Below are 7,513 nucleotides of genomic sequence, written 5' to 3' on the forward strand. Positions count from 1 at the left end.
TGAGTTTGGGTGGGCAGTCTATGTTTTCTGTTTCTATGTGGGGTTTCTTGTTTGGCCTGATATGGTTCTCAATCAGAGGCAGGTGTTAGTCATTGTCTCTGATTGGGAACCATATTTAGGTAGCCTGTTTTGTAGTGTGTTTGGTGGGTGATTGTTCCTGTTCGTGTGTTCCTGTTTTGTCTGTGTTCACTAGTTCGGGACTGTAGCTTCGTTGGTTTTCGTCTGTTTATTGTTTTGTTTTGTCAAATAAATATGGATACGTACCACGCTGCGCATTGGTCCTCCGATCCTTCTCGTTTCTCCTCGTCAGATGAGGAGGAGGAAGACAGCCGTTACACTGTGTGTGTAGTAAAGGTGGTCTAGAGTTTTTTTTTCTCCTCTGGTTGCACATTTAACATGCTCGTAGAAATGAGGTAAACCGGATTTAAGTTTCCCTGCATTAAAGTCCCCGGGCCACTAGGAGCGCCTCCTCTGGATGAACGTTTTCCTGTTTGCTAAAGGCCGTATACAGTTCATTGAGTGCGGTCTTAGTGCCAGCATCGGTTTGTGGTGGTAAATAGACAGCTACGAAGAATATAGATGAAAACTCTCTTGGTAAATAGTGTGGTCCCGATATTTCCGTCTCTTTCTCCTGCGAATGACGGCTCATCTGAAGTAAATCCTTCCTGTCCGACTCTTTAAAGAAAAACTATTCCTCCACTACGGGGTGAGTAAATGCTGTCCTGATATTTAGAAGCTCTTTTCAGTCATAAGGCACGGTGGCAGAAACATTATGTACAAAATAAGTTACAAATAATGCGAAAAAAACCACACACAATAGCACAATTGGTTAGGGGATTGTAAAACGGCAGCCATCTCTTCCGGCGCCATTATTTCAATGGGGACCTTCAATGCTGTTGAAATGTTTTGGTACCCTTCCCCAGATCTGTGCCTCGACACAATCCTGTCTCGGAGCTCTACGGACAATTCCTTCGACCTCGTGGCTTGGTTTTTGCTCTGACGTGCACTGTCAATTGTGGGACCTTATATAGACAGGTGTGTGCCTTTCCAAATCATGTCCAGTCAATTGGATTTAGCACAGGTGGACTCCAATCAAGTTGTAGAAACATCTCAAGGATGATCAATGGAAACAGGATGCACCTGAACTTAATTTCGAGACTCATAGGAAATGGTTTGAATAATTATGTAAATAAGGTACTTCTGTCTTTTATTTTGTAATACATTTGCAAAAATGTCTAAAAACCTGTTTTCGCTTTGTCATTATGGGGTATTGTGTGTAGATTGATGAGGGGAAAAAAATATTTCATCCATTTTAGAAAGGCTGTAATGTAACAAAATGTGGAAATGGTCAAGTGGTCTGAATACATTCTGAATGCACTGTACGCATGTGAACAACAGGCACAACTAAGTTGTTTTTCTCAAAATTTCCAGAATGTCACGTGCATCCACTTATATCAGTACATTTGTAACAGCCTAAACATTGCCAAAATTCTATTCGATAAAATAAGACTCATGTTATTTGATACTCTCTCATAGACCTCCATACACAAAAGGGCTTATCTCACGCAGACAGATTTTGGGTGGAGTAAATCCTCTCGCTTTGCCTCTCTGCCCATACCCAACCTTAGGCCTACATCAGCACCACCTTGTCAGAAAATCCTAGGGAGAGCCCTGATTGTGCATTTAAACGTATTTCTTGTTAGCTACTGAAGAGCAGCCAATTAACAAGAACCCATAACTCTATAGCCTACCATTCTTACTGAGGCAGTCTTCTGACATCGTTATTAGGCTATGTTATAGAATTTTGAAAATCAATGTTCATAAATTTAAATTATCTTAATCGGTCTGCAACCCAGAGGTTGTAAAGTTCCGGTTTTAAATGAAACAGACAGAATTCCCAGCTCACAATTGATCAAATCCAAGTTTATTTGCGAGAGCTCTCCTGTGCATATCCAAAGATGTTCCTCTTATAACATTCTCTTAACCTACGCACATACATACACACTAACAGGAGGAGAGCTATCATATCTACTTTTCTACCATTCTCACCACAGTTGATCACTACCCAACTGACAGTTCCATTCCCCCCAAGATAAGGGAAACCTGGAGGGGTTCTCCATGTCCCAGCTTATCAAATCAAATCGAATGTATTTATATAGCCCTTCTTACATCAGCTGATATCTCAAAGTGCTGTACAGAAACCCAGCCTAAAACCCCAAACAGCAAGCAATGCAGGTGTAGAAGCACGGCGGCTAGGAAAAACTCCCTAGAAAGGCCAAAACCTAGGAAGAAACCTAGAGAGGAAACCCGGCTATGAGGGGTGGCCAGTCCTCTTCTGGCTGTGCCGGGTGGAGATTATAACAGAACATGGCCAAGATGTTCAAATGTTCATAAATGACCAGCATGGTCAAATAATAATAATCACAGTAGTTGTTGAGGGTGCAGCAAGTCAGCACCTCAGGAGTAAATGTCAGTTGGCTTTTCATAGCCGATCATTCAGAGTATCTCTACCGCTCCTGCGGTCTCTAGAGAGTTGGAAACAGCAGGTCTGGGACAGGTAGCACGTCCGGTGAACAGGTCAGGGTTCCATAGCCGCAGGCAGAACAGTTGAAACTGGAGCAGCAGCACGGCCAGGTGGACTGGGGACAGCAAGGAGTCATCATGCCAGGCAGTCCTGAGGCATGGTCCTACGGCTCAGGTCCTCCGAGAGAGAGAAAGAAAGAGAGAAAGAGAGAATTAGAGAGAGCATACTTAAATTCACACAGGACACCGGATAAGACAGGAGAAGTACTCCAGATATAACAAACTGACCCTAGCCACCCGACACATAAACTACTGCAGCATAAATACTGGAGGCTGAGACAGGAGGGGTCAGGAGACACTGTGGCCCCATCCGACGATACCCCCGGACAGGGCCAAACAGGAAGGATATAACCCCAACCACTTTGCCAAAGCACAGCCCCCACACCACTAGAGGGATATCTTCAACCACCAACTTACCATCCTGAGACAAGGCCGAGAATAGCCCACAAAGATCTCCGCCACGGCACAACCCAAGGGGGGGCGCCAACCCAGAGTTGGCGCCCCCCCTTTGGTTATCTCCCCAGAGTTATAGCCGGGTCGGTTCAAACATATTAAGGAGTCTCTTTGCTTTCTTTCGGCACACACATACATTCCTCTCTTCCCCTGTCCAACCTATTTGGACTTATGTTGATCAGCTTTAATTACTCCTTGTCTATGCTACATAACCTCTAATGCCTAATGGTTAAGTTTCCGAATAGAATTATTTAATCATTTTTCTTCAACCGTTATAAATTCTGTTAACAGGCTACAAAAAGTGCATTTGCCTGTGATATGACTAGTATGGTTATCACACGTGCTGTTGTGGGTGCCACCTCGCTAAATTGGTACTCATACAAATTCTTCAATGTTGGCAGGTCTGAATGTTCTAGCAGACAGCCCTATATATACCGTGTGGTCAGTGGTGTAAAGTACTTAAGTAAAAATACTTTAAAGTACTACTTATGTCGTTTTTTAGGGTATCTGTACTTTACTTTACTAATTATATTTTTGACAACTTTTACTTCAATACATTCCTTAAGAAAATATTGTACTTTTTACTCCATACATTTTCCCAAAAGTACTCGTTACATTTTGAATGCTTAGCAGGACAGGACAATAATCCAATTCACGCACTTATCAACCGAACATCCCTGGTCACCCCTACTGCTTCTGATCTGGCGGACTCATGAAACACACATGCTCGTTTGTAAATGATGTCTGAATGAGTGTGCCCCTGGCTATCAGTACATTTAAAAAACAAGAAACTGGTGGTTTCTGGTTTGCTTAATATAAGGAATTTACTTATATTTATATTATATTTACTTATACTTTTACTTTTGATACTTAAGTACATTTTAGCAATTACATTTACTTTTGATACTTAAGTATATTTTAAACCAAATGCTTTTAGACTTTTACTCAAGTAGCATTTTACTGGGGGACTTTGACTTTTACTTGAGTCATTTTCTATTAAGGTATCTTTACTTTTACTCAAGTATGACAGTTGGGTACTTTTTCCACCACTGCCTGTGATATTCTCTCAGGTCTAGACTGCTAGCAGACAGACCTGTATATAACCTGTGATATTTTCTCAGGTCTAGACTGCTAGCAGACAGACCTGTATATAACCTGTGATATTTTCTCAGGTCTAGACTGCTAGCAGACAGTCTTATATATAACATGTGATATTCTCTCAGGTCTAGACTAGCAGACAGTCCTGTATATAGCATGTGATATTCTCTCAGGTCTAGACTGCTAGCAGACAGTCCTGTATATAACCTGTGATATTCTCTCAGGTCTAGACTGCTAGCAGACAGTCCTGTATATAGCATGTGATATTCTCTCAGGTCTAGACTGCTAGCAGACAGTCCTGTATATAGCATGTGATATTTTCTCAGGTCTAGACTGCTAGCAGACAGTCCTGTATATAGCATGTGATATTCTCTCAGGTCTAGACTAGCAGACAGTCCTGTAGATAGCATGTGATATTCTCTCAGGTCTAGGCTAGCAGACAATCCTGTAGATAGCATGTGATATTCTCTCAGGGCTAGACTGCTAGCAGACAGTCCTGTATATAGCATGTGATATTCTCTCAGGTCTAGACTGCTAGCAGACAACCCTGTATACACTTGACTATACTAAACATTAGGAACACCTTCCTAATATTGAGTTGCACCCCAGAACAGCCACAATTTGTCAGGGCATGGACTCTACAAGGTGTCGAAAGCGTTCCACATGGATGCTGACCCATGTTGATCCCAATGCTTCCCAAAGTTGTGTCAAAATGGCTGGATATCCTTTGGGTGGTGGACCATTCTTTCTTTTTTCTTCTTTTTTTTTACCCCCTTTTTCTCCCCAATTTCGTGGTATCCAATTATTAGTAGTTACTATCTTGTCTCATCTCTACAACTCCCGTACGGGCTCGGGAGACACGAAGGTCGAGAGCCATGCGTCCTCCGAAACACAACCCAACCAAGCCGCACTGCTTCTTAACACAGCGCGCATCCAACCTGGAAGCCAGCCACACCAATGTGTCGGAGGAAACACCGTACACCAAGTGACCTGGTCAGTGTGCACTGCGCCCGGCCCGCCACAGGAGTCGCTGGTGCGCGATGAGACAAGGATATCCCTACCGGCCAAACCCTCCCTAACCCGGACGACGCTAGGCCAATTGTGCGTTGCCCTATGGACCTCCCGGTCGCGGCCGGTTGCGACAGAGCCTGGGCTCGAACCCAGATTCTCTGGTGGCACAGCTAGCACTGCGATGCAGTGCCTTAGACCACTACGTGGTGGTGGACCATTCTTGACGCACACAGGAAACTGTTGAGTGTTTATTTTAAAACAGCAGCGTTGCAGTTCTTGACACAACCCAGTGCGCCCGGCACCTACTACTATACCCTGTTCAAAGTCACTTACATTTTTTGTCTTGCCCATTCACCCTCTGAATGGCAGATATACACAATCCATGTCTCAAGGCTTAAGAATCATTCTTTAACCTGTCTCCTCCCCTTCATCTACACTGATTGAAGTGGATTTAACAAGTGACATTAATAAAGGATTATAGCTTTCACCTGTATTCACCTTGTCAGTCTATTTCATTGAAATAGAAGTTTTCATAATGTTTTATATACTCAGTCTATAGCTTATGATATTCTCTCAGGCCTAAACTGTACTAGCAGGCAGCACCACACAACCTGTTTTCTCTCTATAGATCAGGGGTGTTCAACTCTTACTCTATGAGGTCCGAAGCTGGTTTTCTGTTTTACCTTATAATTAATTTCACACGCCTGGTGTCTCAGGTCTAAACCAGTCCCTGATTAAAGGGGAACAATGAAAAAATGCAGTGGGTCAGGCATCAAGGTCCAGAGTTGTGTTTGAAGGCTACAGATGTTCCAGCCCAACTGAGTGGAATGGCTGAGAGAATAAGCCTGTTTGTAAACAAACACCTTACAGGTAGGTAACACAGCTGTTATGTGTGCATACCAAATGTTTCAAGTTTAATTGGTCGTATGTACAGCATACACATGGTATACACCGTCCATAGAAATGCTTACTTGCAGGTTCCTTCTCGACAATGCAACAATAAGAAATAATAAAAGATAACAATATGAACATAAAGTAAATGGCTCAGTAGAATAAAATAAACATTTTAGTATAATACAAGGCACAATTTATAGTCCAATATTTACACATGTATCATAGAAAGGGGTGAATAGCGGGCAAGTGTTTAAATTGCGCACTATTAGCAATTTAAATGGCACCCTATTCCTGTGTACTATAAAGGGATTACACTGCCATTTGGGACTCAGACATGAAGTTTGCTTGCTGTACACTAATTATCATTACTGAACAAGATGTTTCATGAGCTGAAATAAAAGATCCCAGAAATGTTCCATATGCACAAAAAGCTTATTTCTCTTAGATTTTGTGCACTCATTTGTTTACATTCCTGTTAGTGAGCATTGCTCCTTTGCCAAAATAATCCATCCACCTGACAGGTGTGGCATACCAAGAAGCTGATTAAACAGCATGATAATCACACGGGTGCACCTTGTGCTTGGAACAATTAAGGTCACAAAAATGTTGTTACACAACACAATGCCATAGATGTCTCAAGTTTTGATGGAGCATGCAATTTTTTATTTTATTTTTATTTCACCTTTATTTAACCAGGTAGGCCAATTGAGAACAAGTTCTCATTTACAACTGCGACCTGGCCGAGATAAAGCAAAGCAGTGCGACAAAAACAACAACACAGAGTTACACAATTGGCATGCTGACTGCAGGAATGTCCACCAGAGCTGTTGCCAGAGAATTGAATGTTCATTTCTCTTCCAGAATTTGGCAGTACGTCCAACCAGCCTCACAACCGCAGACCACGTGCATGGTGTCATGTGGGCGAGCGGTTTGCTGATGTCAACCTTGTGAACAGAGTGCCCCATGGTGGTGGTAGGGTTATGATATGGGCAGGCATAAGCTACGGACAACGAACACAATTGCATTTTGTGTTCGTGGCAATTTGAATGCACAGAGATAACGTGACGGGATCCTGAGGACCATTGTCGTGCCATTCATCCGCCTCCAAAACTGCATGTTTCAGCATGATAATGCACGGCCCCATGTCGCAAGCATCTGCACACAATTCCTGGAAGCTGAAAATGTCCCAGTTCTTCCATGGTCTGCATACTCACCAGACATGTCACCCATTGAGCATGTTTGGGATGCTTTGGATCGACGTGTACGACAGCGTGTTCCATTTCCCGCCAATAACTTCGCACAGCCATTGAAGAGGAGTGGAACAACATTCCACAGGCCACAATCAACAGTCTGAACAACTCTATGCGAAGGAGATGTGTCACGCTGCATGAGGCAAATGGTGGTCACACCAGAAACTGACTGGTTTTCTGATCCACACCCTAACTTTTTTTAAGGTATCTGTGACCAACATATG

The sequence above is a fragment of the Salvelinus namaycush genome, chromosome 1 (genome assembly GCF_016432855.1).
Source record: "Salvelinus namaycush isolate Seneca chromosome 1, SaNama_1.0, whole genome shotgun sequence".
NCBI classification, from domain to species: domain Eukaryota; kingdom Metazoa; phylum Chordata; class Actinopteri; order Salmoniformes; family Salmonidae; genus Salvelinus; species Salvelinus namaycush.